Source organism: Choloepus didactylus, chromosome 11 (assembly GCF_015220235.1).
Source record: "Choloepus didactylus isolate mChoDid1 chromosome 11, mChoDid1.pri, whole genome shotgun sequence".
Classification (NCBI taxonomy): domain Eukaryota; kingdom Metazoa; phylum Chordata; class Mammalia; order Pilosa; family Megalonychidae; genus Choloepus; species Choloepus didactylus.
The window spans coordinates 56,057,829-56,084,842 of NC_051317.1; the positions used below are offsets into that span (position 1 = coordinate 56,057,829).

General features: G+C 35.2%; 1 pseudogene; it reads right to left on the reverse strand.

Moving 5' to 3' along the window:
• Positions 1-2,263: 2,263 nt before the first annotated feature.
• Positions 2,264-26,701, reverse strand: LOC119506025 (annotated as a pseudogene).
• Positions 26,702-27,014: the final 313 nt, after the last annotated feature.

Here is a 27,014-nt window from a genome sequence, read left to right on the forward strand (position 1 = left end):
CTCAACTCATATCTTCTAGATATTATAATTTTTTTCAGATTTAAATTCTTCTATGGAACTGTCTGGAAACATCCTAATTATAGTATAAATGTGTCTTCACTTTTTCCACTAGAGGCATCTTCAGAATAGCACATGTGCCTTTTGCATCTTTGTATTTTAAATGGTTGCCACATGTATAGCTATTCCTTATTCCTCATGTATATATATATATATATATATCAAAGATGATAATTATGAAATTGCAGCAACAATGAGTACTCAACAAGGACATGTTTTGTGTTAAAAATGGCCAGTCTGAAAGCAGATAATGTTCTGAAGTTGGTGAAGTTTGTTGAGAGATGTCTTTGGATTTATTTTTATCTCCCTCAAATTCATCTACTTTGTTCTTTATATTGTATTTTAGAAGATTATGTTTCTCACTATATGCTTTCAACTTTGCTGACCTTGTATATGAAGATAATAAGGAAGAAGTGATTTCAGAAGGTGTTATGAGAAGCCTGATGCTTCCTTATTTTTCTCTTGGATCCTCCCTCTCTAAACCTATTCTTTTTTGTTGTGAGAAGCCACACATAGATGCTTTTGTCCACTGATTTCTGACCTATCCACTGTCACCCATGTGATTGAGAAATCTTGCATAGATAACCTTGTCAAGAATTAAGATGTTTCTATCCCCAGCTGTTATATGACTGCAGCTGGACTACAGACATTCAAAGGTGAGCTATTCAGTTCATAGGACCATGAGAGGAAAACTGGAACAGGGTTTAGTATTTGGAAGTGCTGATGTAATATAACCAAGGATACTTTGCATTGGTTTTAAGATCAGAGAGAAGGTGTAAGTGAAAAGGGCCTCTAGAAGAATGCTACTAAGAGTTTCAAAGATATGAAAGAAATTATGTTGAAATCACTGCAATTGCTCTTACATAGTAATGGAAATTTGACAATACTATCACCTGCAATAATGCAAAAAAAGATTTAAAAAAATGAATTGGTGGTTTTGGCTAAGGATTTTTACAGGTACAATGGTAAATGAGCCAAATATAAATAGTTAAGCAGCATTGGTTTAAACTTTTTCCTAGAGTCCATTCATCCCTTATCAAGTAAATATGTATATACATATTTTCTTAACTACTATGGGCCTCTTCATCATGGGAACAGTTAGAGCACACTTATTCTGCATTAGGCTTAATGTTGACTTCAGATAGTTATTCACTATTTGTTGATAGTGAAAGGGTCCCTCAGGTTTTTGTCAGAGAAAACACTATATTATTCCTACACAATATTTGATTTTCAACTTAAGGTAGGCTAATACAATTAAGCATACTACATACTCTTTATGCAGAAAACTTCTTTTTGAAATGCAGTGACCTAATGGGAAATACTTGATATTATGCTAAGCCTACATATCAGGACTAAGGAAAATCTCATAATTAAAGAACAAAAGGTATAGGCTCCTTCTATAGGAAGAAACAGTGGAAATATTGGAAGATGTTTCACTTAGAAACAGAAGATTCGCATTGCTAAGAACATACATTTACTGATTGCTGAGAAAGTGAAGAAGGGCAGGATTTTTAATGTGAATATTCAAAAAACTACCCAACCTTCTGATATTCCTTACCTTAACTGAAACATAGGTATAGCTTCTTTTATCTTATGCCTCTTAATATCACAGAAATCAGTTATTGCATTAACATTTATAGGTTTCCTTGCACTTTTCATATTTATCCAACAAATACATTTGACATTTTTTTCCTCTTTCATAAACAAGTATCTGACATTTATTAGCCAAGGTTCATTTTGATCTTTTTCAATACTGTCAAGTATATATTGACATATTAGTCATTTGCCATAGCAAGTCAAGGCTTAGAGCACACAATCATATAACTACACTTACAAGCAGATTCATATGAAAACTGATTAGTTAAAAAGTGTGTCATCCATTTCCACCTTTATAAAAAAAATTGTACCTACATAGAAGCAGCCCATGAAATATTGTTGCTTGTCTAATTTAATCCTTACCTCATACTGGTGCATGCTTTCATCATCCCTGCATGGTGGGCTTTATGATTTTTTTTTTTTTTTTTTTTTTGTTACCATGGCTAAAGTAATTTATTTTCATTCCTAGTTATTCTCTGATATTCTCTGTTGGGTAACAACATCTTGCTGCTGTTTGCTATCTCCCTGGAGTGAAAGAAACATTTTCTTTTTTAAAAGTTAATCAGTGAAGTTTTTGGCCCAGAGAAGGCTCTCTTGTATTCGTCCACATTTAGTAGTCTTGTGTAGGAAGGGTGAGCTTGTGGATAAATTCATCATACTTCACTCTGCCATTTGGTTTGATATTTGCTTCCCTTAAAAGATGATCCTTTTCTTTGTGGGTAAGCTATGCCCCCAGTTTCTTGAGTTTTGACCACAGCTCAGGATGCCATGATGTAGTCTTTCTTCTCCTTGTCCACCATCAACATAGCTAGAAGATTTCTTTCTTTGGGTCTTCTTGCTTTATTTGCATGTGCATAATGATGAGGAAAGTAGAGAAATCCAGCTCTCCAGTTCTGTCTCAAAAATTATCCTGTGAGTCTGGAGGTGCCGCTGCACCTCCCCCATGCTGGGCAGCCTCCCCGACACCTCATCACCACCTTCCGGTCTGGGGCTTTTATCTCCCCGCTCTGCTGCTTGTCATACAGGGAGAAGCACTCCTTGAACTCATTAATTTGGTCCTGGGAAATAAACTTGGCCTGCAGCTGAAAGAGGAAAGTAGTCAGGGAAGGACTCCAGTAAAGCACCCTATGATTCTTATTACTAAATCTGGTTTAACATTGGACTCAGATGTGTGGTTTTTTAGGAAGGTAAATTATTCAGAGTTTTCAATCCTGTCCTCCTTAACTTTGGAATTAACTGATCAAAACCTTCAATGTTCCAGTCAGTTGTTTTTTTTTATTTGCACCCATATACATTGACAGTACTATCCTCTCTATTTTAAAGATGAGCTATCTGAAGCACAACTAGATTTTATATCTTACAAAACACCACATAGTTGATAACTCTGGATTCACTATTTGATTGCATTTCTGCTAAAAACTCAATCTATTATGTTCTTAACTAATATTCTCTACTCATTTTTAGTGAGTCAAAAGTCAACAGAACTATTTTTTGGAAATAATACCATGTTATTAATAATTATATCCACTATTCTTGAGTTTTTAGCAAGTTCAGACATTCCATTAAGTATTTTGTACATAGTATCAGCAATTCATAAATCTCACCTGGGTTGAGATTTAAAAAAAAAAATACGATAGCTGATGTTATGATTTCTTAAGAGCCAACTGCTAATGAGAGGTAGAATTGAACTGAACCCTGGTGACTGGTGTCTTTGTTCTGTTCCATTTTGATTTTCATTTTCTAGTATTAAATATTTCTATTGTTGTAGAGAAGGGAAACATTGCTACTCAAATAATCAAAATGAGTTTCTATTAACCTGTTTATTCTTTATGTTGCTATTTATAATTCAGTTCACATTTCTCAATATAAACTTGATTTCTCGTACAGAAGACAATTTTCTTATAGGTCTGTACATTTCTAGTTTTCCTACCTTTTCCAATTGCTTTGTCTTGCCAATTTATTCTCTGTTCTTTCTGTATCTGTCCCAGTCTAATTCTTGCTATCATTTTCTTTGCATTGTTCTCTAACCCTGTTGTTCTCCCCTTCGTACTCTCTGGTTTTTATTGGACTTCTAGTTTCAATTTTTAGATTTTTATGAGAAATTTCCATCCCAATGTGGACAATTTAATGTGCAATATCACTGGCCCTTACAGAAACCAGCCAAGACATACAGAAACACAGTGCAACCGAGTGAATCTGGTTTTGTGTCTAGTCCTCACATCAAAATATACATCTAGCAATGAAAGTTATATGACTAGTAGTAACAGCAGATTTGTAGGTCTCTCTTCTTCCAGTACAAAACCAAGAAAGCTCTCAGAGAATATAAGGCCTGAAGGTAAACCAAAATGCAAAAATAAACAAATGGGAGCAGGAGAGAGGAGGTAGAGGGCTGACAAGGAAGGAAAAAGAGATTATTTTGCTGAAAATCTGGATATTAGTGAATAAATGGCCAATGCAGACAAAAATTTGCTGTAGGTACAGCTAATGCTTGGAGTATTAATATTCAGCAGGCAAATTCCTCAAGGTTTTCCAGTGCATTACAGTCCACTCTGAATGCTGGACAAACCACTTATCAGCACTGATCAAAGCTGACTTTGAGGATGTCCTTCAAGTGTCTGGGAGAGGGATTTGAAACAAGTGCCACTTCCTGGTTCCCTTGTGTTTCTTATGGCTGCATGTGAACATCAACAATATGAATTCCATTTTAATTTTTCTGTAAGGGATCTTATTTATAGGGCAATTTCCAGTGCAGTGTCTTGTCTCTATGAAATGATTGCCAACTCAGGCAGCCATTAAAGTTTACTGCTTAGGCCTTCTTTCAGATACAATATGGATATTACTTTCAAAAGTAATTTGGAATACAGAGTGAGAAGAATATGTCAACTCTTTGCAAACATCCTTAGACAAGGAAATTCTTGCCTTTTGAATTAATGCTTTTTTTTAAGAGTAACATAAAATGCAGCATTAAAGCTTACTCTTTACTAACCTTACTTGGAAATTAATAATGGTCTCACTTTCAAGTGAACATTACCTCACAGATCCTCAGCTATTAATTGAAGGAAATGATTGTTTTATTTCAATTCAGCTTTCATGCCAGTACTCTAACCCTCACTCACACACTATGATAAACTACATAAGCTCTCACATTTTTATGTGCTCCATCTTAGCAGGCAGAGACATATATTCATTGTGCAGCCTGTCTCCAAACTCCTACATGCAATTAAATAATGTGATTCCCCAGCTCTAACCTAGTTAGTAAAAGGTTCTATTCAAAATGGAACCTGATCTTTCAAAGTTTACAACTGTTCATCTACAAGCTTCAGGGGACATATCACTGCACTGAAATAACTCCTTGTACCACAAACACAATTTTCCACTGCTAGTTAGTTACATTGCCTTCTACACATTCCTCTTTAGTCCTGTGACAAATATGTGACTGTTGGAAATATAATCTTTCTTTAGAATCACTTAAGAGGTGTAATTTAACCCATGTCTAGATGCAGAACTATCTTGCTTCATTAGTCTATAAGAGAAGAGAAAAAAAATCTCAGTGGCAGGCCAATTTCTTTGTTGGATCCATGAAAATTAGCATTCCAATTTTTGTTTTATTCAACAGAATCCCCCTCCTTATGAACCTTGCATTTCGTGGTGCTTGTTCTAACCTGTCCAGTTTCATGGACTATATGTAAGTGTCATTTATATCCAAGTCATTAACCATGTCCAACCATTCCTCTCGTGGCATGCTGATCCCTCTGAATGTGTTTTTCTTCTTCTAGATATTTTAATTAGTTAAAGACTCCATTTCCCCTTGTAAGGATCATTTCTCCCAACAGCATAGATTCAAATTGATAATCTTAATTTGCAAATTTTTTGTTTTTTTTTTTTTGTTTTAATTCACCACTCCTAAATTTAATCTTGTTGGAGTCAGGACAACCTTCTTCCTGGTTGATGCCAATCTGAATATTTTATATTATTTGTTAGCTGTCATCTACTTCTTGTATTGATTTTCAAAGACTCAATAGGCAATTTAGAATAGGACAAAGAAAGATCTTCACAAGTCAGCACAGAATTACCTAAGGTGCTTTAGAGAATGAGCCCAGGTTAAAAATACAAATAGCACTTTGTTAATCAGTCTTCACTTCTTTATCTGATTTAAAAGGCTTATATAATACATTTAATCCAGATTATTAGTAGAACATGTGAAATTTCTATATATTGATTTTGAAAATAAAAAAATTCAAATTGTGAGTATTCAGTTTATTTTCATTATTCTGTATATAATCTCTACTTGTTCTAAAATATGATAAAAATAATACAGAACAGGCAAGGGGGTTCTATCTCCTTATGAAGCTACTAAAATTTAACCTCCATGACTGTCCTAGCATTTATAATTCCCAGATTTTAGTGGGATATTTGGAGGTTAATAGAAAATATAACAGGTAAAGCTATGGGATTTAGAGTTACACCATTAGTCAAAAGTGTTTATGGAGTGTCTACTATCAGATGTTATTTTAGGCATGGCAGTGGTAGCAATGAGCCTTGTTCAGCAATTTTCATTTTAGTGGGATTGATAGGGAGTTGAAAAAAATGCATTTTATAGCAGGTAATTTCAAGTTGTACTGCTTTGAAGAAAATAAAATGGGGTAGAAATGACTATAGAGATTCCTTTTAGCAAGGGTAGTTGAGAAAGGTAGCCCTGGAGTACTAATATTTGATTTCTCATTCATATCACAAAAAAGGAGGAAGCCAAGAAAATATCTGTTTTCCAGAAAAAGAAAAAAATAATGTAAAGTGCCTAAGATTAGGCATTTATTTTCTAGGAAAAGTAAAATATATACAAAGGACCTGAGAAACCAAAAAGGGTGTATAGGGAAGCTCAGAGATGGAAGGAAATCAGGGCAGAGAACAAGACAGGGACTAGATCATGTAGGGCTTTGCTGACATGGTAAGAAGTTAGAATAGTTGTGAACTTTTAATGGAGAAATTAAAACAGGGCAACAGCTTGATGTTTTGGGCCTGTGAGACATGATTCTGATTACTGTTTAATAGGTGGAAGGCAGGGTAGCAAGCATGCAGGCAGGCAGACCAGGCAGCTGACTGTATAAATAGTTTGTACTTTGGTGTCCTTAGGAAGGGTTGCAGTGGTGTAAATTATTAGACTGTGATCTCTTTAGAAAGTATTCACCAAGAATACTTTCTGGTGAATTGGCTGTGACGTATAAGGGTGAGATGCATCACAGATAACTCTTAGATTTTTAAGCTGAGTAACTGGCTAGATTTTGACTCTATGTAATGGGCTGATTCCTCCCTCCCTCCCTTCCTTCCTTCCTTCCTTTCTTCCTTCCTTTCTTCCTTTGTTTTTTCATTCCTTTCTTTGTATTTTTGGCTATGCAGCAGCATCCAAAACACCATTTTATGTTTGTGTCTCAGGCAATACAAGACACAACTCCCACTACAAAATACAAAAGTGCCAACAAATCAATTTTCCCAACTTACTTGGACCAATAACATGGGCGCTGAACTTTTCTTCTGACAATAAGGTCATATGCCCTGAACATTGATTCCAGAGCTAAAGGGAGGAAGAACGACCACTGTCCATAGATTCTCCCTGACAGCAGTGAAAGCTTAAGTTCTTTAATCAACAGTCAGATTAATGTTAGCAGTGGCTTGCAGGGTAAATTGCTAGTTGTATCAACAGCACACTGACAGAAGTAAAAGCTGCAATATCTGGAGTTCTGATGGGATGGCAGTAGTTTTCTAGTAAACCATTTTTTTTGGTGTAATTATTGACATGATCCCAGAATGTGTACTTTCTAAGAATGATCGTCCATGTCTTCCAAAATTTTGTGAGCCATTCAGTATGCTTTTGTTAAATTTCTTTTATTATTTAATCCACTAGAACCATCTTCAGTTGCTTAAAATCAGAAGCCTTAACTAATACAGAAACTGAATCCAAAGTAAAAGATTCTAAGGCAAGTGAGGGAAATGTAAAATTCTTTATCTGTTTTTGTTGGCACTGAAGGCAATGGTAGTCTAGAATACTAAGGGATTGCCCTGGGTTGTAGCACCCTGACTTCCTAAAAGGACACCTGATAAGCTTATAAATTGAGCAGATGTTGAAATTCATAAATTTACAGAAATTTTTTGTTTTGTATTTGGTTCTTCTTAGCCCCATGGCTGCAACAAATAATAGACATTTTAGTGAAGTTACAGGAAGTCTCTGGTTTTTAGCTCACGCCTTGACACCTAAAGTGAAAAATTAAAAATGAATCAAATTATCAGAATTTAACATCATTACTGACAAGATTTTTTATTCTTTCCTTATCTCACTTTAATTTGAGAGTAGCCATGTCTTCCCCTTATTATTCTTCAGTGGGCATTTCATTTTCACTGTTTTCATTTGAAAGTTAGAATAATTCTCTTCCCTAGAAAAAGTAAAGACTTGAGAATTGGAAAGTGAATGTATGAGAGATTGGATAGGACTCAGATTGTATAGGATTTAGAATGACTAATTTCCAGACCTAATTTCTTTTAAGAACCTAGACCTTGAGTTAAGGAAGTTGATAACTTGAGGAAAGACCTTGCTACTATATGACAAACATATAATCAAATTCATACTCTAAGTTACCTATAGTAATTTACCAGGGTCACTGTGTATTGGGAAAGAAAAACCTCAGAACTACCAGGGATTATTTGATGCTGGTTCTGAAGGCTTATAATCCCATTATAATATACAACTTGAAATGGGTCTTTATAGGAGTTAGATGATAATTCCATTATGATGTGAGTCTTCCTCATGGAGATCCCAATGGGACCAAGATGGGCCACATGATTATTTCAAGGTATATTTGGAAATTTAATAAGGAGCTGATGTAATATCCATATCAGCTTCTTGGCCTGTGCTATACTGGTATTTAGGACATGAAGAATGAAGCTGAAGCCCCTTGAGCTTCTACTTCCTAAGAAATACTACAAACTAAATTCAGTACTGGATCTTAGATGAGTAATACATTTTAGAGTCAAGGATTTAAAATAGTGTCTTGTTTGCCACCAATGCTTTAACAAAGTATTACAGACTGATTAGCTTAAACAGTATGAATGTATTATCTCTGGTGGTGGCTTACCAGGAATTCATAACTCAATCTCTGTCTTCATCTCATGACCATCCCTCTCCCCAACTTTATTCTACTCAACCTACTGTGTCCAAATTTCCTCTGCTTATAAGGACTCCCATCATACTGGATTAAGGCGTACCCTGATACAATTTGGCCTTACCTGAATCTTCAAAGATCCTCTTTATAAATGAGTTTATATCCACAGGACCAGAGCTTAAGATTTGAACGTGTCTTTCTGAGGGATAATCCATAAAAGAAAATGAATGCAATTCCTATTACATCTCATTTTAATGTACTTGTTTGGTCTAGTGCAAAAGGTAGTTAGATCTTGGAAAATGGCAATGCAATATAATAAGCCAGTAATTGGCAAACTAGAGCCTGTGGGTCAAATCCAACTTCCAGCTATTCCTTATAAATGGAGTTTTATTGATACAGGAATACACTCAGTTTTCATATTATCTATTGCTTCTATTGCACATGCTGACAGAGTTGACTAGGTTCAATGGAGAATATACATCCTGAAGAACCTAAATTATTTACTATCTGGCCCTAAAAAGAATAAGTTTGACCTCTCTTTTCTAAGAATAGTCAAGTGGCAGTTCCAGTTAAGGCTCTATTGTAGTCTCTTTTTTTGAAGCTCATTATCACAGACTCTGATCTATGGCATTCAGCTTTGATCTTGGAAATATACTCCTTACCCATTCCACTAAACTGATTATACCAAAATGAGGTTGCTTTCACTTGATAGGGAAAAGCTATACTTAAATTTCAATGTCACAAAGTTATATTATCTTTCTAGCATTGTGCTAATGTATAATCTGGAAGGAACATAAGTCTCTCACCATCTAAAAGGAAATTGTGTGTATCCAACATACTAGTGGCATCATGCTAAAAGATTTTGTAGAAACAAACAAACAAACAAATAAGTAGATCATTTAAATCCAGGGCTATCATGTTGCATAAATGCAGTTGGAAAAATTTCATATTGTTCTATATGATATTCCATGGGATCATAGAATATCATGTGACTATGAGGATGTCTTAGCTAAACATCATGAATTAAATGTAGTTTCTCTACTTGAGGATAAAGTGAGTTATAGGCACCCCTCTTCAAGTGGAAGTAATGTAGTAAATACCGAATTGTGAGGGTAAATCTTGAGGGTAAACGTAATTTCTGAGTCTAGCAATTCTCACATTTAGTACACATCCCTGCTACACTGCCACACCTATCTCAATTTACACTCAATCATAGTAAATCATCTAGGCAGAGTGTTTCCTACACAGTGATGGTTTATATTATAAGTTGACATTGGTTTTCATTAGACTTTTGTGGTGTTATAACTCTGCTCATCAGGGTCCTTTCAATACAATAGGGAAGGGAAAACCTTCAAGCTTATAAAACTTGAGAATATATACAATCCGACTCTTCTTGGGAGGAAACATGGCCAGAGATTTAATTACCAACAATTCATGTTATCATTGGCTAATGGCATGCCAGAGTGATAAGGGAGAGCTTGAGGGGATAATTTTGGGGCATTTATGCCAAGCAGAATTGGGAAAATGAAAATGATAATAAATATCCACATCTGGGGAACAGCATCCCAATATTTAAGTAGGGCTTACCTTGTGAATATCAGATGGGCTTACTTCCAGCTATCTATGACTTGTTCAATGAGCTCAGACACAAATTAGTTCATTTGACAAGGGTTGAAGATCTTATAGATCCTTTACATTTCCAGAAGAAGTGTCCTCACAGGAAAACCTGAGAAGGTACTACACTCTGAAAGGGGATAGCCAGCCCATGTATTAGTGGTATTAAGTAGATTTTATTGGGCTGTGATCATGGTTTTGGCAATACATACTAATTTAGGGTTTGTGTCTGTTTTCTCTGTTGTCAAGGCTTTCCTCTTTACTGGGCTTATTAAATTCCTTAATCAGTGGCATTTTATAAAGTACAGCATTGTCTCTGAAAAAGGAATTCACTTTACAGCAAATGAAGGAGGCAATGAACTAATTACTGTGAAGTTTGAATTCCATAAAACAAAAACAATTAGAATTTTACAAAGTTAGAACTAGTTGTGGTGCCAACTGAGAAATAAGACCTTGTGAGTATGGAGTTCCATTCATATCATTCCTCTTCTTTATTAATAGTATACATGGCCTGAAAACCAGTATATGAAGGAGGGATTGTGGCTTCTCAATATTGCATCAGGTGATTTCATTTAAATTGTTTTTCCTGGAAATTACAATGCACAAGGGGAAAAGTTTCCATATACAGCTCAGCAAGGGATTTATTGAACTAGAAACTGAGACTGGATTGTTGGCCATTTTAGGTTTCTCTGATCTTTTAGGGAATATAGACAAAGAAAAAGAGAAAAAAAGGGGATTATTTTGTCTGAAATTATCCATTGTCAGTTTCATGAAAAATATAGTTGCTACTGCACAAAGAGTAAAGAAAAGTGTACGGATAAAGTTCAGGATGTATCTTCCGTGTATCTTAGTATAGCCTGTCTAGTAGTAAAAGTTAATGGAAAAAAATAAAGCAATCTCTACAGGAAGACCCACAGAAGGTTTAGATCCCTCTAAAATACAAGTTGAATTGTACTATTTGATGAAGAACCATGACTAGCCTGTGAATGAGCTAAAGATAAAGGAAACATAGCATGGATAGTGGATGAAGGAAATCATAAAAAAATATAGCTTCACTACCAGTTGAGGAAATTAGGTTTAATAGCTTCACTACGAATTGAGAAAATTAGGTTTAAAATTGTGTTTTCTTTATGACCAAAAAAACAAACAAACAAAAAAACAAACATGTTGCTTATATTAAGTAATATTTTTCCTATCATTTACCCACCAATTTTGTGTATAGTTTGTTACAGAGAGTAAAATTATAATTTAATCCATATATTACAGAATATCGAGTTGGCCTGTGATAGAACAGGAGAACAAATAGTCATCACTGAGATAGCCTATACTTAGCATTGAAGACAATGACCATGTCTTTGGATTTTCTCCCTTTTTCAGAACTAGACAGTATGTTTTCAATATGATGAAACATATTACATTATGCTAGATAAGAATTACTTTTATATTTAAACTTGGGAAGAAGTGTGTATGTTTACGTTAGAAAGTCAATGGTGTGGACTTTAGTACATGTTTTTCTTCTTTTATTTTCCTTTCTACCATTCTTCCTTTTTAGAGTTTTTTCTTTTATTCCTTTTATTTCCTTTTTTTAATATTCAGTTGAAATATTTGGGGAATTTCTCATATTATGAATCTAAATATGAGATAGAGCTTCCTTCTCACTACAGAAGCAGATAAGTCCAGCTAGACATTTCCCCAGAACCACTTGCAGAATGCACATGGACATCTGACCTAAAAGTCTCCGAAAATCAGGTGCTATTACCCAGGGTTTGAAAACAAAACAGAACAAAACAAAACAAAAAAATGCCCATTACAAAGATTCTGGAACCACAGAAATTCATTTTCAAAGCAATCGCATTTTCAGCAATATTACTTCATTGTTAATGGCTGTCCTTAGGTGATGGTGTCCTTTCCAATCACACATCTTTTGTCAAGTCTTAATGAAGCTCACTAATATCATTACAATGAAAAAATTATGAAAAATATTTTAAACAGATTCATGTAGTTTACTTATAAATGTTAACAAATATATCATTTTAATAAACCAGGAGCTCTCTATGAATAAACAACAGGAATTCATCTCCTAACAGATAATTCTATTTTTTTTTTTTTAACTTTCCAAGTGCAACCCAACAAATAGTTAGAGAGCAAATCTCAAAGAATGCCATGGGTTACAGTTCCTCAGTTTCAGCCACTTCCCCATTGTGAAATATAACATATACGCAAAAAGTTGATAACTTTCAAAACATGACTTAAGTAGTTATATGGGAAATTTCCAAGAATGTCTCAGTCAATTCCCTATTGTGAAATACAACATATATACAAAAAAAGGACAACCATCAAACTACAATTCAACCAGTAGCTATGTAGCAAATTTCCAAAGAATGTTATGGGCTATAGTTCCACCACCTGAGTCCCTTCCTTCCAGCCATTTCAATACCCCAACAACCAAGAAAAAGAAAATTATATAGAGATTCAGTAATCGTAATTCTTTGTTAAATTCTATCTTGTTTGTTGCTACCCTTCCCTCTAGTTTAATCAGTTTCCTGATCTTCAGGGATGTCTAGGCAGTGACCACTCTAACCTGTTCATTTTGAAAAGGGGTGTTGACATTATGGGAAAAGAGGCCACAACTGGTTGATGTTCTTGAAGAGGCTGTTGCCTCAGGGTTTTGGGACTTAGCTGGCATACGAATTTCTGGAGGATTTAAATTTCTGAAGAATAAAATTTGTGAGTGAAACTTTTAAAGAGTCTCAGATAAGGACCTGGTATTCTCTAGGGTTTGGGGGACTACTGTTGACTTGGGCTTATCATAGTGTGGCCAATTGATATATCTAGATGAAGCTTGCATAGGGGGAACTTCCAGGACAGCCTCTCAATTCTTTTTGAAATCTCTTAGCCACTGAAACCTTATTTTGTTGCCTTTCTTTTCCTCCTTTTGGTCAAAAAGGCATTATAAACCCCTCAATGCCAGAGTCAGGCTCATTAATGGAATCTGTGTCCCACATTGCCCAGGATATTTACTTACCTGGGGAGTCCTGTCCCATGTTAGGGGGAGGTGATGAATGTATTTGCAGAGTTGAGCTTAAAGAGAGCAAGTCCATATTTGAGCAACAAAAGAGGGTTTCTGGAGGTGACTCCTAGGCATAATTATAGGTGGCCTTAGTCTCCCCTTTACAATCATAAGTTTCACAAGAGCAAGTCTTAAGATTGAAGGCTTGACTTATAGAGTAGGGGGTTCCTAATTTCACATAGCATATGTTTTGTCCATGATAATCAATTAATATCTCACATTATCATCACTCTGTTGTACAATCCTCATCACTCTCCATTTTAAACAAGTCTCATGATCCAGAATACCCTATAGCTCTTCTCAGCCCTTAATAATTTGTCCCTTGTATTTGTGTGGTACTAGTAAGGTGTTCCTATTAATTATCATCCCCTGTATACAATAGGTAGACTTTTCCCATACACCATATATTGTCAACACTCTGTACCAGTGTTATACCTTAGAAGTATATCGGAAAGCACCAATCTATATTTGTAGTGCTAATCTGTGGGATACATGCCTTTAAACAACCCCTTTCAATCCTGTTCACCTTCAATGCAGCTCTGATACTTATAATCCTATAAACAGTCATCACCCCCATCTATTCCCATACCTTTACATTCATCCTCATTAAAATATTGAGCATATTAGGTTATCATTCTCCCTTCACTAGCTTTTGTCTATCTCTAGGTCCCCTAAATTCTGCATTATAATAATTGATTTCACATTGTCAGGGAGTGCATAGTAGTGGTAACATATAATATCTCTCCTTTTGTGTCTGACTTATTTCACTCAATATTGCATCTTCACAGTTCATCTCCATGTTGTCATATATTTCAGGACCTTTTTCCTTCTTCCTGCTGTATAGTATTCCATTGTATGTATATACCACATTTTGTTTATCCACTCTTCTGTTGAAGGACACTTGGATTGTTCTCTCTATTGGCAATTTTGAACAATGCTGAACAAATCAGTGAACAAATATCTGTTCATGTCACTGCTTTTAGATCTTCTGAGTATATACGGAGAAGTGGAATTGCTAGAACATAGGGTAATTGGATATCTAGTTTCCTGAGAAACTGCCAAACTGTCTTCCACAGCAGCTATACGATTATACATTCCCACTATCAGTGACAAAGAGTTACAGTTTCTCCACATCTTCTCCAGCATTTGTTGTTTCCTGTTTGTTTGATGGCAGCCATTCTTCTTAATGTCAGATGATATCTCACTGTGGTTTCGATTGGCATTTTCCTAATAGCTAGTGATGATGAACGTTTTTTCATGTACTTTTTTAGCCATTTGTATTTTTCTTTGGAAAAATGCCTTTGCATATTTTTTCCCATTGTATGATTGAGCTGTTTGCACTATTGATATTGAGCTGTAAGATTTCTTTATATATGCAGGATATCTGTCTCTTATAAGATATAAGGTTTCCAAATATCTCCCATTGAATTGATTGCCTCTTCACCTTTCTGACAGTCTTTTGATGCGCAGAAGCTTTTGATTTTGAGGAGATCCCATTTGTCTATTTTTTTTCTTTTGTAGCTTGTGCTTTGGGTGTAAAATCTAAGAAGCTACCACCTATTACCAGGTCTTGAAGGTGTTTCCATATATTATATTCTAAGAGTTTTATTTTGCTGTCCCTTATATTGAGGTCTTTGTACCACTTTGAGTTAATTTTTGTATAGGGGGTGAAGTAAGCGTCCTTTTTTCATTCTTTTGGATATTGATACCCAGTTTTCCCAGCCCCATTTATTGAAGAGACTGTTATATCCCAGTTCAGTGGATTTGGGGGCCTTATCAAAAATCAGTTGACCTTAGATCTGGGAGTCTATTTCTGGATTCTCAATTCCATTGATCAATATGTCTATCTTTTTGCCAATATCATGCTGTTTTAACCATTGGGCTTTATAGCAGGCTTCAAAGTCAGGAAGTGTAAATCTTCCCACTTTGTTTTTCTTTTTAGGAAGGCTTTTTAGCAATTCAAGCCCCCTTTCCCTCCCAAATAAATTTGATAAGTAGCTTTTCCAAATCTGCAAAGTAAGTTGTTGAAATTTTGATTGGAATTGCATTGAATCTATAGATCAGTTTGGGTAGAATTGACATCTTAACAACATTTAGCCTTCCTATTCATGAACACAGAATATCTTTCCACCTCTTTAGGTCACCTTTGATTTCTTTTAGTAACAATTTGTAATTTTCTGTATAGAGGTCTTTTACATCCTTGGTTAAATTTATTCCTAGATTCTTGAATTTTTTTAGTCACTATTGTTAATGGAATTTTTTTTTTTTTTTTGATTGCCTCTTCAGTTAGGTCATTACTAGTGTATAAGACCATTACTGAATTAAGGGCATTAATCTTGCATCCCACCACTCTGCTGAATTTGTTTATTAGTTCAAGTAGCTTTGTCATTGATTTCTCAGGAATTTCCATATATAAGATTATATCATCTGAAAATAATGACAGTTTTGCTTCTTCATTTCAAATTTGGATACCTTTTCTTTCTTTGTCCTGGTGAATTGCTCTGGCTAGAGCTTCTAACAAACTGTTGGATAGTAGTGGTGGCAGTGGGCATACTTGTCTTGTTACTGATCTTAAGGGGGAAGGTTTTCAATCTCTCAACATTGAGTACTATGCTGGCTGTGGGTTTTTCATTTATGCCCTTTATCATATTGAGGAAGGTTCCTTCAGTTCCTACTTTCTGAAGTGTTTTTATCAAAAAGGAATGCTGAATTTTGTCACAGGCTTTTTCAGCATCTATCAAGGTGATCATTTGATATTTCCATTTTGATTTTTAATGTGTTGTATTACATTGATTAATTTTCTTATGTTGAATCACCCTTGCATGCTTGGAATGAAACCCACTTGATTGTAGTGTATAATTATTTTAATGTGCCTTTGGGTTCAATTTGCAAGTATTTTGTTGAGAAATTTTTCATCTATATTCATTAGGGAGATTGGCCTATATTTTTCCTTTTTTTTTGTAGAATGTATATATGGTTTTGGTAGTAGAGTGATATTAACTTCATAAAATGAGTTAGGTAGTGTTCCTTTTTCTTCAATTTTTTTGAAAGTGTTTTGAGCAGGAATGCTGCTGTGCCAGTTTGAATGTATTATGTCCCCCAAAATGCTATTATCTTTGATGTAATCTTGTGTGGGCAGATGTATCAGTGTTGATTAGATTGTAATTCTTTGAGTGTTTCCATGGAGATGCGACCTACCCTACCGTAGATGATGACTCCGGATAGTTTCCATGGAGGTGTGGCTCTACCCATTCAGCATAGGCCTTGATTAGTTGACTAGAGCACTATAAAAGCTCAGATAGAAGGAGCAAGCTTGCTACAGTCAAGAGGGTCATTCTGAAGAATGCCCAGAATCTGAGAGAGTAGCTGCAGATGTGAGACAGTTTGAAGATGCCTGCTGAAAGCAGACTCTTGCTCCAGAGAAGGTAAGAGAGGACAAACACCCCAAGAGCAACTGAGAGTGACATTTTGAAGAGGAGCTGCAGCCCATAGAGGAATGTCCTAGGAGAAAGCCATTTTGAAACCAGAACTTGGAGCAGATACCAGCCACATGCCTTCCCAGCTAACAGAGGTTTGCTGGATGCCATTGGCCATCCTCCAGGGAAGGTACCTGATTGTTGATGTATTATCTCAGACATTTCATGGCCTTAAGATTGTAACTGTGTAACCAAATAATCCCCCTTTATAAAAGCCAGTCCATTTCTTGTGTTTTGCATTCCAGCAGCATTAGCAAACTAGAACAGATTTTGGTACTGAGAGTGGGGTGCTGGTGCTGCTGCATTTGCAAATACCAAATATGTTGGAATGGCTTTTTAAATGGATAAGGGGAAGATTCTGGAAGAATTGTGAGGAGCTTGATAGAAAAGACATAAACTAATTTGAAGAGACTGTCTGTGGAAATATGGATTCTAAAGATACTTCTGATGAGGACTTGAGCAGAAATGATGAATGTGTCATTGCCAACTGGAAGAAAATCTATCCTTGTTTTAAAGTGGCAGAGAATTTGGAAAAATTGCATCCTGGTGTCAAATGGAAGGCAGAATTTGAAAGTGACAATCTCGAATACTTAGCTGAGGAGACCTCCAGACAATGTGTGGAGGATGTACCCTGGCTTCTCCTTGCAGCTTATAGTAAAATGTGAGCAGAGAGAGATGAATTTAGAACTGAACTCTTGGGTTCAAAGAAACCAGAAGCTGACGGTTTGGAAAATTCTGAGATTCCAGGGAGTGGAATCCCAGAAGCTACAGCCCAACGTGAGGATTTAACCAAACATGGAACCTGACTGCCATTTCAGTACAAGTCAAGATTGGAGATGGAGTTAAGCAGAAAGGATTTCTGGAAAGTCCTACTGTCTGATAGCTTTGACTCCTGTGTGCTTCATGTGATGCCAACAGAATTTTTGTGAGATATTTATAGATGGAGCTGTTGCCAGACTGGACTAGAGGAGACAGACAAGGAACAAATTGAAGGAAAAATTTCTTCAAAGACAGAGCCATGGATGTTGAGATCTGGAGTCAAGTGGTCTCGGGCTGGGAGAGCAGAGTGATCCACATGCATGGAAAGGGTGAGTTTGCCCCAGAGGTCTAAGGTGGGCCTTCTACCCTGATGCTCAGGAAAAGTTCTCACACCCCAAACCCCAAAGAGGGTAGAGCACATTCCCAGGGAATTGGGGAGAGCCTGGCTGTTACCTCCCTGTTCTGAAGGGTTTGAGCATGTGCCCCGGAGATGGAAGAGAATCCAGGTGCAGCCCTGAAGTTTGAGGAGGGTGGGGCTGAGAAGGTGGTCTCCCCAATGTGTGGATATGTTGGAGTACTCACCCCAGTGTTTGGAGAGAAAAGAGCTGCCATGAAAGCCTTTGGAAAGGGTTGGACTCCTGCTCTCTCAAGCCCCAAGAATGCAACATTGTTCTGTAAATGACTCTCAGACTTTGAAATCTAATGGAGTGTGCCCTGCAGTTTTTAGGAACTGTTTTGGTCCTGTGAACCCTGTTTTCCTTTCAGTTTCTCCTTATGGCAATGGGAATGTTTATCCTACGAATGGCCTTCCTTTGTATACTGGAAGTAGATAAGTTGTTCTAAGTTTCACAGGTCCACAGCCAGAGGGGAATTTTGCTTTAGGACAGACCATTCCTGTAACTGATTTTAATAGGATCTTGTACTTAATTATTGTTACTGAAATGATTTAGGTTTCTGTGATACTGTAGTGGGATGAATGTATTTTGTTTGTGGAAAGATCATGTCATTTTGGGGTCCGGGGGGTGGCACGTGCCGGTTTGAATGCATTATATCCCCCAAAATGCCATTATCTTTGATGTAATCTTGTGTAGGCAGATGTATCAGTGTTTATTAGATTGTAATTCTTTGATTGTTTCCATGGAGATGCAACCCACCCAACTGTGGATGCGGACAGTTTGAAGATGGCTACTGAAAGCAGACTCTTGCTCCAGAGAAGGTAAGAGAGGACAAACACCCCAAGAGCAACTGAGAGTGACATTTTGAAGTGGAGCTGAAGCCCAGAGAGGAATGCCCTAGGAGAAAGCCATTTTGAAACCAGAACTTGGAGCAGACACCAACCACATGCCCTCCCAGCTAACAGAGGTTTTCTGGATGCCATTGACCATCCTCCAGCAAAGGTACCCGATTTTTAATGCATTACTTCAAATATTTCATGGCCTGAAGACTGTAGCTGTGTAACCCAATAAACCCCCTTTATAAAAGCCAGTCCATTTCTGGTGTTTTGCATTCCAGCAGCATTGGCAAACTAGAACAGGTGTCAATTGTTTTTGGAAAGTTCGGTAAAATTCTCCTGTGAAGCCATCTGGCCCTAGGCTTTTATTTGTAGGTTTTTGTTGACTGATTGGCTCTCTCTGCTTGTGAGCTTGGGATTGGTTTGTTAACATCTTCTATTTCTTCTTTGGTCAGTCTAGGTTTTTTATGGGTTTCCATGAAATTGTCCATTTCCTCTAAATTGTTTAGCTTGTTGGCATACAGTTGTTCATAGTATCCTCTTATGATTTATTTATTTATTCATTCCAGATCTGTAGTAATTACTCCACTCATTTTATTTGGGTCTTTTTTTTTTTTTTTTTTCCCATTGTCAGTCTAGCTAAGGGTGTCTCAGTATTTTGATCTTCTCAAAGAACTAACTTTTGGTTTTATTTATTCTATTAATTTTTTGTTCTCCAGTTCATTATTTCTGTTTAATCTTTGTTATCTCTTTTTCTCTACTTGCTGATGATTCTGTAGCCTCTTCATTTGTTCATTTAGGTCTTTCTTGCTATTTGATGTATGCATTTAGAGCAATAAATTTCCTGCTCAGCACTGCTTTCACTCAATCCTGTAGGTTTTGATATGTTATGTTCATCTCTAGATATTAACTATCTCTCTTGTAACTTCTTCTTTGATCCACTGGCTTTTAAGGAGTGTGTTGCTTAACCTCCATATATTTATGAAAGATCTGGATCTTTGGTGGTTGTTGGTTTCTAGTTGAATTCCATTATGGTCAGAGAATGTGCTTTGAATGATTTCAATCTGTTTTATATTTATTAAGACTTGTTTTATGTCCCAGCATATGATCTATCCTGGAGAGCATTCCATGAGTGCTAGAGAAGAATGTATAGCCTGGTACTTTGTGATGTAACAATCTATATATGTCTGTTGTGTCCAATTAATTTATCATATGGTTTACATTTTCAATTTTCTCATTGGACCTCTGTCTATTTGCTATATCTATAGAAGAGAGTGGTGTATTGAAGTCTCCCACTATAATTGTAGAAATGTATATTGCTCCCTCCAGTTTAGCCATGTTTCCCTTATGTATTTTGGAGATCCTTGATTTGGTGCATGAATATTTATAATTGTTATTTCTTCCTTTGTGAATCGTCACTTTTATTAACATGTAGTATCATTGTTCTTATGACATCTTTGCATTTAAATTCTGTTTTGCCTGATATTAGTATAGCTACCCTTGCTTTCTTTTGGTTGCAGCTTGCATAGTATAGATTTTCCATATTTTCACTTTCAGTCTTTTTGTGCCTCAGGGTCTAAGTGTCTCGTCTCATATCTATGGATCATACTTTTAAATCCATTCTACCAGTCTGTATCTTTTAATTGGAGCATTTAATCCATTCACATTCAAAGTTATTACTGTGAAGGGAATTCTTGAACCAGCCTTCCTACCTTTGGTTTTTAGTTGTCAGACATATTTTCCCCCATCTCTTTTTTTCCTTTAAGTTACCCTTACTAATATTCTTCAGTTCTGTGCCCTTTTTGCAAACCCCTCTCTCAAATAATTTAGGATAACTCTTAAATTTAGACATTTTTATAAAGCTTGCTTTCCTGAAGTTTATAAAACACATATAAAATATCCAACCAACTCTTGGCAAATGATCTGATATGAAGAACTGTTCTCTGATGCCTCAGTGAATTTTCCACATGCTTGTAATAGAATATGTCAGCAGACCCTCATTCTTGTTCTCCTAATGATGACGCTAGAGATAGATGATGATAAAGAGAAAAGAAAGCATCTTGTTACACCAGCACACCATAATTGTGTGGAATAGCTCCCAGAAGTTGTTGACTGGACAGAGTAAAGCATTTTCAAATGTCATGCTCTTTCTTCTTTGATAAATGAAACAGCATATCATTTAATGGTACATTCACTACCAACAATTGAGAATGCATTTGGCACTTCAGAAGATCTTGTCACCTGTAAAGTACTGCTAACCATTACCTTTGGTATTTCTTTCACTGTATGTGTACAACAAATTTGGACCATTTCTATTACAAACATATACAATTTTCTCAGAATCAGAATTGGTGGAAATTAAAGAATAAAAGCATATTATGAAAAACTTCAGCCTCAGTACACTGAAGATATCTTTAATTAGATTCATTTTGATTTTAAAAAATCAGCAAGATGTAGTGTATTATACTAAAAATGTGAAGCAAAATAAATCACCATTTAAGCAATTGGGGAGGATCACCATCACAGTCAAAGTCTGCATGACAGTGTAAATCTATTTTGTAAAAGAAAAATAAAAGAAAAGCATTGTTTCATTATCATTTTATTGAAAAAATTACATATTTGCATGTTTGCAAAATTTTCATTTCAGTACTGTATTTAGATACATAGTTATTTTATAATTAAATATATTCTAAATCATACAGGTGTGGCAAGCATTCCATTCTTAGTCTGTTTATAAACTTTTCATGCTTTTACATTTGAGGATTTTTTCTTTACATTCCTCAGTGATTTGTTACTCCTTCCCATAAACATGCAAACATTGTTACATCTCATATCCTAAATAGTGAAAGCAAAAACAATGAACAGTTTTAGGTTTTTAAATCATCTTTCCTTCCATTTACTATCCCATTTCTTGGCTCTCTCTTAATCTAAATATAATTGATTCTATTTCCCATCTCCAAAATCTCTCCTCCTATTCTTTTTTGAATGTCCTTTGAATTTCACTATTTTCCAAAATGCTGCATCAGGGTTATTAAGTATGTTGCCTGTCCATGACATTTGGTATAGCTTGTTACCAATCCTCTATGAAAACCTGTTTTCCACCTGCCCTCCACATCTCTACACTCCATGGATTTTACCACCTCACTGTGATGGCTTAAGTTCTCTAGAAAACAAGTACTCCAGAAAACATGTTCTTAAACTTAATCCATTTCTGTGCAAGAGAACTCATTTTAAATAGGGTCTTTTGATGACATTACTTCAGTGAAGGTGTGACATAACTCCCTGGGGATGGGTCTCAATTCTATTACTGGAGATCTTATAAAAAGACCTGAGAGAGAGAAGTCACTGGGAGCAGCCAGGAGGTAGAAGTCAACAGAACCCAAAAGAGAAAGGAGAAGACTCTGCCATGTACATTGCCATATGACAGAAAAGTCAAGAACCCCCAAAGATTGCTGACTAGCCAGAAGACACCAGCCTTGGGAAAAAGACAGCTGTCCATCTCTGAATCTGTGAGCCAATAAATTCCTGTTGTTAAGTCAACCCATTGTATGGTATTTGTTTTAGCAGTTAGGAAATGAAAGACCTCATTGCTGGTCTTTTCATATAAATATTGTGCTTACTATTTTATATTTTTTTCATAGTCTTTAAATTATTTTTTTTTAAAATGGGGGGGGGTGCTCTTTTTTCTCTCTTTGCCAAATGGTTCAATTATCCACTATCAGAGAACTTTTTTATACCACACCAACTCAACTCTAAGCTGATGATATTTAATCTTACTTGTTTTCATTTATCTAAAATATGTATTGGTGCATTTTGCAGTCTAAATAAATTCTATCATGTTGTCAGTATTTTTGTACCTTAGGTTTTGCTCAATTTTCAAGATCTTTTCCATTTTCATGAAAATAATTTAAATCAATTTAGTACTTCACAGCAACTTAATAATGTGCATATTTCAGAGTAGCAATAACCCATACTTCTCTAAATATTAATATAGCAAAGAAAATATACCTGAATTTACCACTCACTCTAAAAATTTGGTGTGATTTAATATCCTCAAACATCCCTAGTTTTCAATTAGTTGATGTTATTGTTGCTATTTCTGTGATATTTAAAAAAAAACATCATTGTTATTCAAGTGTTACATTATATAGCTTGTTTAAAAAATACATTGATAGTTTGGGGGGATTTGTTTTATTTTACTTTTATTCTATAATAATATACACCATCGATGAATTTGCTTTGCAACACTCATGTGCAAGAAACATCACATCACATCATCTTATTATCAGAATTACATTGCATTAAATATATCTCTGCCCACTTCTCAGAAATAGCATACATTCAAGCTTAATTTCACTTCATTTGTGAAAGCCATCTTTATCACTTTGGCCCTGAAAGAATCTTTGTTTCACATTAACAGTCCATGTTTATAGTGACTCTGCTAAAGACAAAGCAAAACAAAACAAACAGCAACAAAACAACAATACAACTACTTTTGAACCTTGAAAAACATACCTTAAAACATGTCTTCTCATTCTTTCCAATGTCAATTAAGCAATGCACTCCACTGTTCTCAAGGCCATGATTCTCTAATGAGTCAATCCGCTTGGTGTTTACTTCTTCATGAAGTCCTTTCCAGTTGACTTTGCTGTGAAACTGGCTTCTGACCAATAGAACGGAATGCAGAGGATTCAGTGTTACGTCAGAGACTAGGTCATAACATCCCAACTGAGTGTCCGGGCAACACTCAGCCACTGCAGCCATGTGAGTTAAGCCCTGTGGAGATTTAAAGCAAGTATGGACCAGGTGCAACCTGACTGCAGCCATGTGAGAAAGCCCAGGAAGGAACCACTCAAATGAGCCCAGGCAATTCCAATAATTACAGGGATAATAATACATTTTTTTTTTTAAAGCCACTTAAGGTTTGAGGCATTTGCTACCAGCAGTAGATTATGGAAACAGCTTTTTTTTTTCCACTCAAAATTCCGGCTTTCTCAATTTACCACCTCAATATCTTACCTAATTTCCATTAATGAGCTCTAAGAATCTAAAATCCAAAGCAGTTTCTTTCAATCCAGTGTGAGAGATATATTAGGAATCAAATTAAATTTTTAGAATGACAAAGCTAGCTTATTCTAGTTGGAGTATAGAAATAAGATATTTTGTTATTCATTGGTGATTTTCCCATGAAAACATCCAAAGATAAACACATTTTGAAACATAAAAAAGAATTAAGTAAAATACTAGTTAGTATATTTTAAATTTTAATATTAGAAATATATTTACAGAAGATGTTAAGATTTTATTGAATAACATCCTCTTTTTGGCATTTATGACTAGCCCATTCTTGAGTTTTTTATATGGATATATCATTTATCCAGCTGAAATATGTATGTTTGTATGCTTGTCGTTTTTAATCTGATAAAATGTCTTATATTACATTCACATATGAATAATATATTGGTGTTGTACAGAATTGGATCACTTATTGACTCCTCAAATATATATTGCTGAATGTATCTCTGAATAGGGAAGCTCTATCTCTTCCTAGTGTTTGCCCATGAAGAATGCAGTTGGATTAACTCTTAATGGATCAAAGCAGATATATTCAAAGCCCCAAAAGGAATAGGTCCTACTTGTGCAATTTTTGACTGTACCTTATCAATTTTCATATATATCCATACAACTATGCCTTTCTGAAAGAAAGAGAGACATTGGTCAAAAACTCATGTCAAAGAAAAGACACAGAAGCTACAATTTGATAAAGCCCAACCATTACTCTTGGAAAGAAAAGAAAGAAAGAAAGAAAAAAAAAGAAAATTAAACTAAAAACTATTTTTTTCAGCAAGATTTTACATTTACAAAGCCAGCGTTTTTTCAGAGTCTAAGTATGAGTTTAAGGAATTATAATCTACAAGTAACATTGTTAACACCATCTCTATTTTGTAGATCTGGGATAATGAATAAACTTTCTACAGTTTTCCAATTTTAAGTGATAGTAGTGCTTGCCTTAATGAAGTATCTTGAAAGGCAGATGGACGCAATGGCTGAAATCAGTGTTAAATGTGCCATCATAGATAAACAAGGTCTATAGATGGAAAGCAGAGAGTCATCTATGCAAATTACATTATATATTAATTTATCTTGTTCAATTTTGATTATTACTCGTGAGGAAAACTTATGTTTATATTTCCGTTTTCTACATATTTGTCCCCAAATGGCAGAAGTTCTTGTGATAGTTATATTAAATTCTAAATTTGTAAATTGACATTCTCTATTTAAATGACAGTTTTTTGAGCCACAAATCAGGATGCTTTGTCATTGAGTGTGATAAATCATGGTAAGTGTTGCAAAGTTACAAATGCCTCCACTAAAGATTCTTGGAGATACTCTAATTGCCTAGCAGATACGTCTAAATTCACACCATATCTATACCTACAACCACAAAGATTCACACACTCAATCTCCTTTGGTGCTATTGAATGGCTTCTTTAAATTACAAGTATATGCCATGAATCGTGGTGCCATTGTATCCCTCATCTGTAAACGAAGGGTTATATTGTATTGAATTTTTTTACAAAATAAATATTAATATAGTTATCTTGAAAGACAGACTATAGATAGCATAAACGGCAATCACAAATGAGACATAATTTTAAAGATAACACTGATGTAACATGAATATAAATTATCATATAAAACAAATGCAGAAATTAGCTTTCTGTGTATTTTCAATAGTATAGTGGTAATATAGATGCTGTCATAGGAAGTGCATTTATTATCTCTTTATTGCATGCAAGTTAGTACATCTTTTATTCACTTTTATTAGTTTTGGTCTTAATTAAAATGCTTCACAAACATTTTCTACAGAATGAAACATGAAATTGAATATATTAATACATGATTCCAAATAATTCCTATGAGATCATTAAGGTGAAACAAAAGCAACCTAAAGAAGCAGCAAAATAATTAACAGTAAAAGAACGTAGTTATAACAATTCAAGCTGAAATACATGAATTCTAAAACATTAATTTTAATTTTAAGAAATTAATATTTTTGGGCTCTAGGTTTCTTTTGTTTTCACTCAAAAGGAACTTATCTGACAATTTCAGGACTTTGAATATTTCTTTCCGTTATTTTATCCCCGGTCCACTGACCCATTTAAAAATTGTCCTTGAACTGTTTGCCAACATGTAGTGTCTCCTCTATCAAGCCTTAACTGAAAGTTATCACCTATCAAAATTCTCCCTAATTACAGTTTCTAAAAAGCATAAGTAGAAATAATGCATGGTACAGAAACTTTCAATGTTTGTTGACAAGCTTACTTATCTTTCTAAAGTTTCTCCCCCTATTTTATTTTTTCACTACACTGAAAAGCACAATGCATTCAAGTTCCTCTTACTCAAAATTGATGATACATTTCCTAATCAGATAACACTAAAGCCTGATAATTAGTTGAGTACTGGAAACTTTTTTAAATCATATTTTTTTATTGTAGAATGTAACATATATACATAGAAGTGATAAACTCCCAAGTGCAATTTAATAAGTAGTTAGTTAGCAAATTTCAAAGACTGTTATGGGTTACAGTTCCAGCCTCCCATTTTTAAAAAAATATACATAATATTCATAGGTTAGATTGGATTATAATGCCTATGTATTTTGAAACTGATTTCTGTTTTATAATTACACTATTATATTTCTGACTTACTTGGCAGAGAAGCCTGTAGATAAACCTGTATTCATGGTTGTATCAGATATCCACTGCTGAATAATGAACCACCCCCAAAAATAAGGGCTTAAAAACCACAACAATTTATTATTTCTTAAAATTCTATTGGTTGGCAAAGTGATTCTTCTCCTGGTTTTGCTTTGCTAACTCATGTGATTGCATTCAACAGAGGAGTTGGCTGAGCTGCCTGGTGTAAGATCATCGAACTTAAAGGAATCTGGCAGTTAGCACTGGCTGTCAGCTGGGGTGCATTGAGTATCCCCACTTGGACTCTCCTCCTTCAGGAGGCTAGTTTGGTTTCCTTTCTATTGAAGTATCAGATCTGGA